This window comes from Leptonotus elevatus, chromosome 16 (genome assembly GCF_054856555.1).
Source record: "Leptonotus elevatus isolate MCC_2025b chromosome 16, RoL_Lele_1.0, whole genome shotgun sequence".
NCBI lineage: Eukaryota > Metazoa > Chordata > Actinopteri > Syngnathiformes > Syngnathidae > Leptonotus > Leptonotus elevatus.
Window position 1 is genome coordinate 4,683,416 of NC_141254.1, and position 12,477 is coordinate 4,695,892.

The 12,477-nt window shown below is 37.8% G+C and overlaps 1 long non-coding RNA gene across 2 annotated transcripts; it reads left to right on the forward strand.

Annotated features, from left to right (window-relative positions):
• Positions 1-7,069: 7,069 nt before the first annotated feature.
• Positions 7,070-9,215, forward strand: LOC147160429 (uncharacterized). Of its 2 annotated transcripts, none has more exons than XR_015097361.1 (3): positions 7,070-7,244; positions 7,330-7,402; positions 9,074-9,215. It is a non-coding gene; the product is annotated as an uncharacterized LOC147160429 (long non-coding RNA). The 2 variants fall into 2 exon arrangements; XR_015097362.1 differs by having other exon boundaries at positions 7,070-7,239.
• The last annotated feature ends 3,262 nt before the right edge of the window (positions 9,216-12,477 follow it).

A 12,477-nucleotide genomic window follows, 5' to 3' on the forward strand; every position in this document is an offset into this window, starting at 1 on the left:
GGTTACTTAAAGCGGTGGTAGTTATTAAAAAAAAAAACCACCAGAGGGTGCTAGCAGAGAATGAGAGATCAACCAGGGCCATGTAGCAACGAGCTCTTTTTGACAGTGTTTTCAACAGGTTTGTGAATAATGATGAAACTTAGCTATATTCTAATGCTAATTGCTGTAAAACAGAAACAGATACAAATATACTTTTTTTTCCTGATTAAAGAACATACTCTAATTGCCATGTTTTTATAGCAATAGAACAGAATATTCTGTGGACCTTGCAAAATCAGTCAAAATACAGTAAAACAGCCTGGAGCGAAGGGGGTTGCTTCAATGAAAATGGCTGGGAGTGAGTCTTTTTTGCTGTCTGCATTAACATGACATAGTAAGTAGATGGACACTTTTACTAAAAATAAAGATAGACATTCACTAGTAGAGAGCAAAAAGTGTGTTGCGATCTTATTGGTTCAAAAAAAATTCTGGTCTTCTGTAACCCTTCATATTTAAACAATGGATAATTATCATAGAAGTTAAGGAAATCCAAAATGTTGGACTGAAGCTAACAAAACCTTATGTAATTTCTGAATACGTACTGTATATAAACATGACAAGAATCAAATCCAGCTCCAGGTCTCACCTGACAGAAATTAATAGCTCATATACAGAACTTCCAAGAAGTAAATAAACATGAATTTAAAATAGACAGCTGGTTAGCGTTTTAAAGTCATGAATTTGTCACACCATTTTTAAAAGGGTAAAGCTGATGCAATAGCCTGCCTTATTTAAAAAGTGCAATATAAAACAATGTTTGGTGAGCTGACATTTTCAGAAACATTCACAAAGCATTCGCGCATTTAACTATTAAGCAACCAAGCAATAAACCCATATAAGTAAAGTATCAACACATTTGAATTTGAATTTATTTATTTGAAAGGGACAATGCACATAATCAACATTTTACAATGTAAATGTGCCCAAGTTAGCTAAGTCAAGCTCATTTTCATTGGCAGATGAGTCATTAAAATCACAAAATCAATTTAATATACAATAATATTACATGTTGTTACTTACTTTGCTGTTGGCTTCTGACGTTCACCCAGCACGAAGGGAGTTTGCAAACTTTGGACATTGGACCAGAGAAACAAAACCTCAGGTTAACTTAGTGCTAGCTAGATGCTACAATGAACACAACATGGATAGACGACACGGATGTATTTAGAATTTTACCAAAAGCTAAAAACACCAGCCTGGACTCTGCCATTTGTCAGTGTACGGAGAGGGATCCTGGATGTTAGAGTAAGTTATTTTAAACTAAAAAGGAAAACCTTTCTGTGGTTTGTGGCTGCATTAGCCGCACAATTACAGTTTGATATGTATTCAAAAAATGTAATATGAGGATTGGTAAAGCGCTTTGGTAAAAAAAAAAAGTTTTCATTTTGTGGATTATGACATGTTACATTTCAAAACTCTTTGGTAGTTCCAGCCACAAGGGAAATGTTTGCTTGAAAATTCCATTATGAAAAAAAAAACCTTCTCCAGGGAACACTCAATATTTTTCATGACAAACATACAATAAGGATTTGAGAAGCAGACAATGTTCAAATGTCAAATTCAAAATAAATCTCATTAATATAAAAAACAAAGGCTGGTTGGCGTGTCAGAGGGAAGATGGTGCGTTTTTTTTTGTTTTGTTCAACACATGTTACCCTCTGACCAGCCTTGGGTTACTTGAAGTGGTTCTCATGATTTTACACTGACATAAATAGCTGTGAAAGATGGCGCTCCATGCTGTGAGGCCACATGATGCGAACTCAACAGTGCACGACATACACCACTGGAGTTTAACACTTCTTGACCGCGGCATGTCGAACACACAAAACCTCAAAAACAACTTCAGATACTAAAACATCCGCCAAAGACTGCTACGAGTACAGATCTTTTGTTTAATATGTTTGTTACTAGCATAAGTAACTCAACGAATACATTGAGTGAGTACCGACGTAGCGGCACAGAAGCCACGATCAATTTTTGCTGTAGGAGTGTTTACATTTACCATAAGGTTACGATAAGACATAATTAGTTGATAGACCACAGCACATTCCGACTTGAGTACGAAAGGAACAAAACAAAACAATGGAGCCATATGTATTATTGCGAAAACTGTGACTCACACCGGATTACTTCCCCTTCAATTATCTACCATTTGTCAACCATGTTGAAGCGGTTGTTGTTATGATAAGCGACAGATCTGACCTCAAACCCGTCAATTCTAAGAGGTCTAGGGCCAGAGTTGGCAAATCCAGGTCTAGAAAGTAAAAACCCTGCCACAGTTTGGCTTTAGCCCCAGATGCTAGCTAGCTAGCTTGCTCCCTAGCACATAAACGAGCACCGTGGGAGTTAGCTAGCACCTGGGGCTAAATTCAAACTGTGGCAGGGTTTTTTACTTTCTGGACCTGGATTTGATACCTCTGGTCTAGGCCTCGTAAATGGATATTGTTGTATAACAACTGGGAAGCATGGTAGCTAGTGATTAGCTAGCAGATCTGTCTAATGCTGCATTCGAGGATGGTCAGAAGTCAGACTTTTACGAGTTCAAACCAGGAAGTGTGTACAGGAACGCCCTCTTGAACTCGGAAATTCCACTTGTGAAGTTGGGGAAAAAAAGGACCCCGACTTCACCGATGGACTACAAGTGACGTAATTCTACAATGGCGACCCCATTGGAAACACAGACTGTGAAAACTAGATAGCTTTCTTCATTCGTAAATATTCAACATAACTTCAAGTAACACAACGTACGTGACAGCTTGCTGCTATCTGCCTGCATGAAATTATACGGTAAACTACTGAACTGTATGGAATGCTTATGAAATAAGATAAAACAATAAATGAAGCAAAGTTGCAAGAAGGTAAGTTTGCTGGAGATCAAAATGAGTTTTAAGGACCAAAATAAAAAAAACTATTTATCACTATCCGCCATTTTGCTTGTTTACTTTTGCCTCAAACGCATTCAGGTCGGAACTGGGAAAAAACAACTTGGATATATCCGACTTCCGACCATCCTCGAATGCAGCATAAGGATGCGTTCAGACTGCAGGCATATCTGATTCCAATCGGATTCCTCCTCAAATCCGATTCTTAAAGGCTGACTGTCCAGACTGTTTTTAGCAAGTGTCCAAATCCGATCTGGCCTTGTTCAGACTGAGCCACATTATTGACCAATCTGACAGGTTGCTGTAGCAACGACGCGAAACGGCCCCCAGCGCGTGCAGTGTTGGACGTCATGTAACGCTGTTTACCGCTTCGTACTTCCCATTCCTCGCAAGCGCGTTAAGCAGTTTTCTTTTATTTTTCTTTATTTTCTTGGTTCTATGGTTCATGGTTCAAATCTCGGTATTGGCTCTAATGTCTCCATTCCCAGTACTCAAACATTCTTCAGTTTCCCCAAAACATTAATTGAAGACTAAATCGTCCATACAGTAGGTGTGAATGGTTGTTTGTCTACAGTATATGTGCCCTGCGATGAGCTTCTAATCATTCCAGGGTGTACACTGCCTTTCGCCAAGAGTCAGCTGGGATAGGGTCCAGCTCACCCGAGACTCTAATGAGGACAAGTACTCTAGAAAATGGATAGATAGCAGTGTTCCAAAAGTAGTTACAGGCAGTGGGGGTCGTACGCAGTGCACTGTGGTATTCCGGTTCGGGGGTGGATTGATTGTATGCAGGTGAGTGAGGGTCTGAGGAGTCTAAAGGCCTGTCTGTCGACAGCATCAAGGTCTCTTCAGTCACTAGCATTCCTCTGGCTGGCAGATGGAAGGAATAGGTTTACAAATGTCTGTGCAAAAAACCTTTGAATAGTAGTGGCGTAATAATAATAATTCCAGCCCATATATATATATATATATATATATATATATATATTAATTAGGGCTGGGCGATTAACCGAAAATTTACCGTTACCGAAATTTTCTACAATAACCAACGTCATTTTGCCCATGTCGGTAAATTCGGTGTTTGAATAAAAAAAAAAGAAGTATTTTTGTTTGTTTTGACTGTGTGTTCTTGGTAGGCTATGTTTATTCCCCTTTAAGACAGTGTTCAGCGTGTGTAGTCACATGACTCCACCCATCCAGTCGACTCCACCCATCCAGTCTGAACAAGAAGGGAAACAGACGACAAGTAAATGGCGGGTGGTTTATATAAAAAAAAGCAGCTGACACAGCGGAAGGAACGTTCGTCGAAGTTGATCCTGTTGTGCTTGTCCCGCAAAAAAATTCAACATCTGTCGTTTGGAAATATTTTGGGTTCCACAAAGACGATGATGAGCAAAAGAACACAAAATGCAAAGTGTGTCTGAAAAACGTCGTAACTATCCAGAGCCAGATGTCCAACCTTTTTTTAACAATGACAGCACAACTATACTATTGAGGTCGAAGATGTGCGAAAAACTTTTAAGTGCGAAGCAAGGTTCGAAAAGTGCCCCTCCCAGACAGCAGCCCATAAGGGAGGAATTTGCAGGGGCGACACCGTACGAGAGAACGTCAAAGAGGTGGGTATAAATAACCAACGCGATAGCCTACCACATAGCTAAGGATATAGCTCCCATTAGCTACAGTGGCGCGCGAGGGGTTTAAACACCTCATGAAAGTAGCCGACAAGAGGTACACCATACCATCGCAAAAATATTTTTCGCAAACCGTGCTTCCCGATATGTACAACACTGAGAGGCTGCCGAGCTTAGATATGTCAAGCATTTTTATTTACAAATGTTTATAGCTGTTGCATTGACATGTTTTTCATTTTATGTATATTGTTTACAAGCCACACTACACGACCTCCTTTGCACATGGCATTATTTATATTATATTTGACAAGAAACATTACCTCCACAAAGACATTACCGCATTACAAAAATATAGGACATTACCAAAATAGCACCAAAAAAGTCACCTTTTTCTCATGTTCTAATGTGCCATTGTTCAAGTCATGCAAGCTATTTTGAATATTTATACTTGAATGGTTACAAGGGATTTTCATACTTTTATATTTCATTGAAAGTAATGTTTGCCAGTTGGTCAATAAGACAACAAAAAGCAGTTAATTAGCATTTCCTGCAGTTATTTTCAGATGGCATAGATATAGTGGTTCGCATGGGGGGGGGGGGGGGGGGGTAATGTGCATTTATCATAACTGCTATTGTGATATTGATTTGAGGTCATATCGCCCAGCCCTAATATATATACATACATATATATATACTGTATTTATATATATATTTAATTATTGTTATTATTATTATTAAGGTAGCTGTATAGTTAAATTGCTTAATCACAATACATTTTCAACCTTTAAGTGTTTTTGTGTTGTTTCCTTGTAAAACACTGGACAAATTTAGTTTGTTGATGAATAGAAAATACTTTAACAATGTTTTTTCCCCCAGAAACATTACAACTTTAACAAAATATATATTTTTTACTTTCTTACACAAGGTGCACAAAGTGACCATAAGAAAACAAATTTAAACAAATTCACTGTTATAATATACTGTTCAGAAACTACAGCTACAAAAAATAACAAAAAATTCAGCCTTCATTGCACTTCTTTTGTAGATTTTTTTTTCAACCTACCAAACCGCAGCACTACATAAAAGACCCAAACTGAAACTAACTACATCGATATCATAGTCGTGGTATCGATAATATCAATATTTGGAAGGATCCGCCCACCACTAATAATAGACCCAAACTACATCGATAGTATTGTGCCAGCATCGATCCGATATCGATAATGATTTGGTATTGATAATATCAAAACTTGGATGCGCCCATCCACTATTATAATACCTAAACTACATCGATATTATAGTGCCAGTATTGATCTGATATTGATAATGACTTGGGACCGATAATATAGAAATTTGGATTGATGCACCCGCCACTAATAAAAGATCCAAATTACATCAATATTCTAGCACCAACAACGATCCAATATCGATAATGATTTGGTATTGGTATTGATAATATTGAAATTTGGATCGATGCGCCCACCACTAATAAAATACCCAATTAACATCGATATTATAGCGCCAGGAGCGATCCGATATTGATAAATGACTTGGAATCGATAATATCGAAATTTGGATCGATCCGCCCACCACTATGTAGTGTAATAGCAAATAGGAGAAATATGTGGTGATGACCAAATTTCTGCTTGTGTCAGTGTCCAAATAAATTCTCACGCAATTTATTGCTACCAGGTCCAAAAGGTAAGTATGAAACTCGGTGTATTTCATCAGACCACCAAAAGTTGGACCTGTTTTTATAGCGAACCTGGTCAGGTGACCCTCTGAGCAACCATTGTTATCATTAAGCCGTGCAACTATTCATTTCACCTCAGACTAACCCGAGCTCACTCCAACACGGTCCACACAATATTTCATGTTGAGGACTGCTTGTGCAAACATAACAATCCTGGATGTTAGCATTAATTTGGTCCACATTCCTTCATTTTTGTGTCTGTCAACATAAAGCTGGAGCTGAGCGGAAGAGCAGCTGCCTGAGTCATTGAGACATGAATGGGCTGCCATTTAGTTCGGGATCAGGTAAAAATACAGCTACAGACCAACCCTCATCTGGGTTGTAAAGCACTTTTTTTGGGGGTCCAGAACGAAGACAAAACAAAGTAAAAATGTAAAAAGAATGGGATAAATCATCTGCATGTCTTTGTTAGACAGTCCCTAAGTATCTCTTCATAGTCGCTGTGACCTCTTGTTCTGTGGGAATTGCCTGGTAATAGAGAGGCTAAAAAGGATGTTAATGGACAGCAGTGAAAATATCAGCGGTTAATGTCAGCCTGGACAATATAATACCAATTGCCTTTGTGCTGGGAGCGCTCGAGATAACTTGCTGTGAATGAGCGAGACAAAGAATTTGGCTGGAGTGGTAAAGGCATTCAGATGTACTGACCCGTACTGTAAATGGACTTTTGTAGACCCCCACCCCCACTCTCACCCTCAAGCCTCTAAATAGGACCCCGGCAGTATGTGCTGTTAAAGGCCTTTTTTGTTTTGTTTTGCTGCGAGTGTGTGTGTTCTTTAGATGGTTGCTGGGAGATAGGAAATGATGCAAAGCATGCACGTTTCTTAAAACTAACATTAAACAAAGCAACAGTTGGCCAAAGAACAGAATGTGACACTACCAGGAGTTTACAATGCGCACGGAAACTAATTGGGCCACGTATCGCAGCGAGAATGTAAGGTATTAGAACTATTCTGCTATTTGTAGACAGCAAAATCTCTTTAGTTATATTCTAATAGGGCTTTCCCCAAATTCACTTTGACAGCATCTTAAAAAGCGAGACATAACGCTGTCCCCTCTTTTGTGTTCGCTCTGCTTAAGTGACGCATCATCAAAGGGTGAGTAACTTAATTTTTGTATGTATGTATTTGTATTAGGGCCACGTATAAATATATATTTTTAGAGTGTGGGGGCAATATTCCAAGAAACAAAACAAAACTACTCGGATGTTTGTGCCAATACTTTTTGGTCGAATTTTCAAATGAGGAGATTTTAATTGCTTTAGCAGAGATTAACCATATGATATTTGGAGCGTTGGGTACGACCAGCGACAAAGATGCTTCGCTTTGCGAAGGTCCACTCCCTTAGGATCAAGCATTTAAATTAATTTGTTAAAATGTATATTACTTGTACATTTATGTTTCCAGAATTATTATTTACAAATTCATACATTTTAGTATTTTACTGTACAAGTAGTTAAGTTAATGTTGAATCTGCTGCTCTCCGTCATTCACTTGCATTTACCTAAAGTATGCTCGCTTCTGATTGGTTAGTGTTTAGTCAGCTGGTAGGGGATCAGGAAGTGTCACTCTAGCTGCCGTGTATGACGAGTAAAGTTTGAATTAAGAATGAATCCGTCTTCATCCTGCCTTTTCATTTTATAAACAGTGTCCCATTAACCACCAATGAATCCTCACATTAGGCTATAGCTATGCTACGTACATTTCAAGTTTCCAAGTTTTTAAAGTAGCAAATTTGTGAGTTTTTTCCCCTCAAAATATTATCCCCCCCTGAAAAAAATAATATATGTGGCCCTAATACGCCGCCTAATACGCTTTGTTGTGTTGATAAATTTGTAGTTTTTTTTGGATGACAACAGTTGCTGCTAAAACAAACTTTTTAAAAAGGTGTTCTAGTTTGCGCAGTCTGTGTTATTTGTTGTTTTATGTCAGTTAGGGTGAGCAGACGTGCCGTTTTGGCCAGGACACTCCTGTTTTGAGGCTTGGTTTCCGCGTCGCAGCGTATTTTGCCAATCTCATTGTTTTGTCCTGATATTATGTAGGTCCCGTCACAGCGTCATAAACTCATTAAAAGGGAATTGAACTGTTCCTTTCTTGTCCATTTTCAATCTAACTAGAACTACTTCCTAATTTCGCATCTAAGAATTGTGGGAAATGTAGTCTTACTATCTACCGCGGTCACCACTCGCTGGTCAAACAACCAAAGACGAGCTTTCTAGCGTTTCCAATGTTACAATGCGTGACCGGTAAGGTAAACAGCGCAGCTAGTTTCCAATAGCAGTGCAGAAAAGGTAGAATAATGTTGAGTACATTGCTTATTTACAGCTGTTGAACTGTCAACCAAGATGGACGAAGATTGACTAGTGATTAAATTTGGTGAAATTGATTGTACATTTCAGCAAAATTGTAGCATCCGGTTTCTAATATTTAAACTTGGGTCACCCTATTAGTACTATTGCTTTTTTGGTTTGTTTATTTTGTACAACATTGAAAACTTTGGCTGACATTAGGCTACTAATGTCAGCAAAGTGAACATCTTGTTTCAACAAACAAACAAACAACAAATGAGCCAAATTGTCCAATCCAAGTTTCCAAGCTGTTTATCTTGAGCACTGTTATGTGAAACTGACCTGAAGTCATTTTTGTTTTTTGATGTTCACGATCTGTTGATGTAGAAACACTTTATCTTAAAAAAAAACCAAAACATCACATGACATGTTTTGAATAAAAAGGAAGTCATTTTAAGACAAAACTCTGCTTTACTCCCAGATTCAGTGACCTATTTGCACCGTCGCAATGAGGGAACATCAAGATGGATGAAAATGGCCGAGAAGGTGAATGAGTGGAGTTGAATTAATTTGAATAAAAGAAACAGAGAGTTAAGTACGCTGGGAAAAGTAAACACTGGTCCGGGTAATCGCAGTAAATCTGTTCTGGAGGAGGGGGTCGGTGTGGGGGACGCATGGGTCTGCTCCCTCAGTGGAGGAGCTAACAAAGCCAGCAAGAAGAACAGCTAACAAAGTGAGAAAGGATAAAGTCAGAGAGTAACGGCAAAGGCAATGTCTGGCTGAGTTCAACTATGTCAACATCAGCGTGTAATTCAAAGAGAGAAGAAAGCAACCAAAGTACTTAAAGAACGTGTTTGGAAGGCGCTGGATTTACAGTATTGGACTTGTATGCTGCTAAAGCTAGCCATAGCCAGCTAATATAACCCAGAGGATTTTCACCACTCTCATGGGCCCGACAGCGAAAGGATGAAAAATGCTCTGAGCTGTATTGCGATCAAGCATGATGATTTGATAAATGGAGCGGCTTGCATCCCCTCAATGCTGACCGCACATCACTTAAGGTATCAAGCCAATTGCCTTTGCCTTTCACCACCCTGTGTGAATGTGTTTTCCCTTACTGTAACTGCTAGTAGCTTCAGTTAAGCCCAAAATCATTCATAACCCGGTCACATTTTGACGTCAAACGATTTTTAATCTGCTGAATGTTTATCATGACATAATTTTGTGGAAAAAACTGCTGGACATTGTGTAAATAGATATTTTGTTTTGTCAAAATGAAATAATGAAGAACATTTTTTTGGCTTTTCTTGTGACGTTGCAAGATCGCCCCAATTGAGGGGAAAAAAAAGAAAGAAAAAAAAGAGAAAGGAGAGACACTTATACTTATTAATAGTGGGGAAATGTTCTTTCAAATTTTGGGAAAAACTAATATGTTTGATATGTCTGTTTACGAATATATTATAGATAGTTATAAATGTACGAATTTAAAGCATTGTGACCGGATGTATCAAATCAAAAGTCACGTGTGGAAGTTGAGTTTCTTTTTCTTTTTTTGTTTATTCAAAAGGACCAATAAATACTCAGTTTACAAAGAATCTAAATTTTCTCTGATATATTTCATGATTCAGGCTTTATAGGGATAAAGTTGCAAAATTTTCATTTAATTTTATAAACAGTGTTCCATTAACCACCAACGAATCATATTAGACTATAGCTACACTAAGTGTATTTGTCGTTTATAAAGTCGCAAATTTACGAGTTTTTTTCTCAGCATATTGCTCCAACCCTCTAAAAACAATATATATATATATATATATATATATATATATATATATATATATATATATATATATATATATATATATATATATATATATATATATATATATATATATATATATTTATACGTGGCCCTAATACGCCGTCGTAAACTAGGGCCTGATATTTTTAGGCCATTTACGATATTTGGCAGAATAAAGATAACTAAATTTGATCTTTTTCTTATGTTGTTATATGTCAGTGTAAAAAAAATCAATAAAATTATAACAGTTTATATCGGGTGATTAAATCTGACTAAAATCGGCTAACTACAGTGAATGCTGCCACATGTCACATAGCACATAGAAAATACAGTGTCATAAACACGAAAACAATTTAGAAAAGTCATGAAACAAAAGATTTAATACAATTCATATCCCATTGAAAAAACAGTTAATAAAATTTCTATATGTTTTTGCTTGTGTTTTTCAGATTTACAATCAAATTATGAGTTACAGATGTTTGTTGAAATTACATTTAGTGAAGTTTTTATGTATCTGAGAACCAATGGAGGGATTTTATGAGCTTCATGGGAGCAAAATTGGGAAACATCAACTTTGGTCTCCCACTCTGTGGTAATTTGATTTGTTTTGCTTGATTTGTGAACAACTAAGTTTTTTGCATTCCACTTTTTGGGGAAAACGTGTTGTTGTTGGAAAGCTGTTTTTCCGTATACTGTCCATCGATCCATTAAGAACAGATGTTGGATCTTGTTTATTGCTAATAAATAATTTGTTCCCATTGTCAATTTGTCCACCATGTTGAACGAATGTGAGAATCATTTTATTTCCCCTTGTTTCTTTTTGTGCGCATGTGATGACTATTCAGCCTTGTTTCAGTATTTGGATAACCCCGACAAGTCAGGTTGAGCACTGGAACATGCTGACAAGCTCAAGCTCAAGTGCTAAAATAGTTTCTCCACTTCCTTCCACAGCCGCAGCTGCAGACATATAGAGGGTCACTTGAACAGCCCAAATTGGGGCAATCTGATTAAAGATTCTCTGAAGTTCTTCAAATGAAGTTTGAAATTGCTTTTTCTTAAAACAGCTTAAGCACATTAGAGTAGACCCTCCCTCCCCCAAAACTGTAGATTTAAACAAAGTGCGAATATATAGTCACTTCCTTTAAATTTTTACATTTTTATAGTGTAGGCTCTACGTTATAAGAGTCATTTTGAATGGTAGCCAGAAACACCGATACCCCCCACCCACACCCCAACCATCCCTCCCCATTTAATGGTTTCCATATTTCTCAGCCTGAGTGAGGTAATAGAATTTATTTGGCAGTGGTCTAAATGGGAAGGGCAGACAGCAAAGTCATTACGCATGATTAGCACAGTTTGCAGGGGTAAACTGATTTGTGAATAATCTGAGTGGCGACATGCGCGATGGGAATACTGTAAAGGATTAACCTTTTCTTCTGTTTTGAGAACATCAAAACAAAATCTACGGCATGCGGCACAAACTTAGTTTTTTTGAACTGCTATTGAAAATGAAACAGGTAATCATATTCATTGCCGACTTTTGATTTAGAACGGGGTTTGGCAGAGTGGCCCGAGATTTGGGAGCGTTAACTCCATTGTGAGGTTTCGTTGTGTCATGCCCCGCCCTTGTGTTGTAGCCCTATTCCATGTCCACTACTTGCGTATGTGTTCCCAAAACCCCATTAGAACGCCGCCACGTCATCACTGCCACATGTTGGACCCGCTCGGTTAACATCAACTGTGCTCCAGCACGTAACAAAGGGGTCACCAAAAGCGGGCTCGTCCGGGATCCGGAGTGGCCACAGAGTTAGGAGAATAAACAATGTTTACTTTATTTTCAAACATATTGGTAAAATATAGGCTAAATGCTTAAAAAAAGCATTAAAAAAAACAAATACATATTGGCATTACAGGAAAAAAATTAATCAAGGCGGAAATCCTGCACAAAATCCTAAAAATTATGAATAAACAATGTTTACGTACTTAATTTATGGACGTAATGTATTGGTATAATTTAGATCAAATGCAAAAAAACAAACATTTTTTTTACTTGGAATGCCCAAGTCTATACACCTGGTCATTAT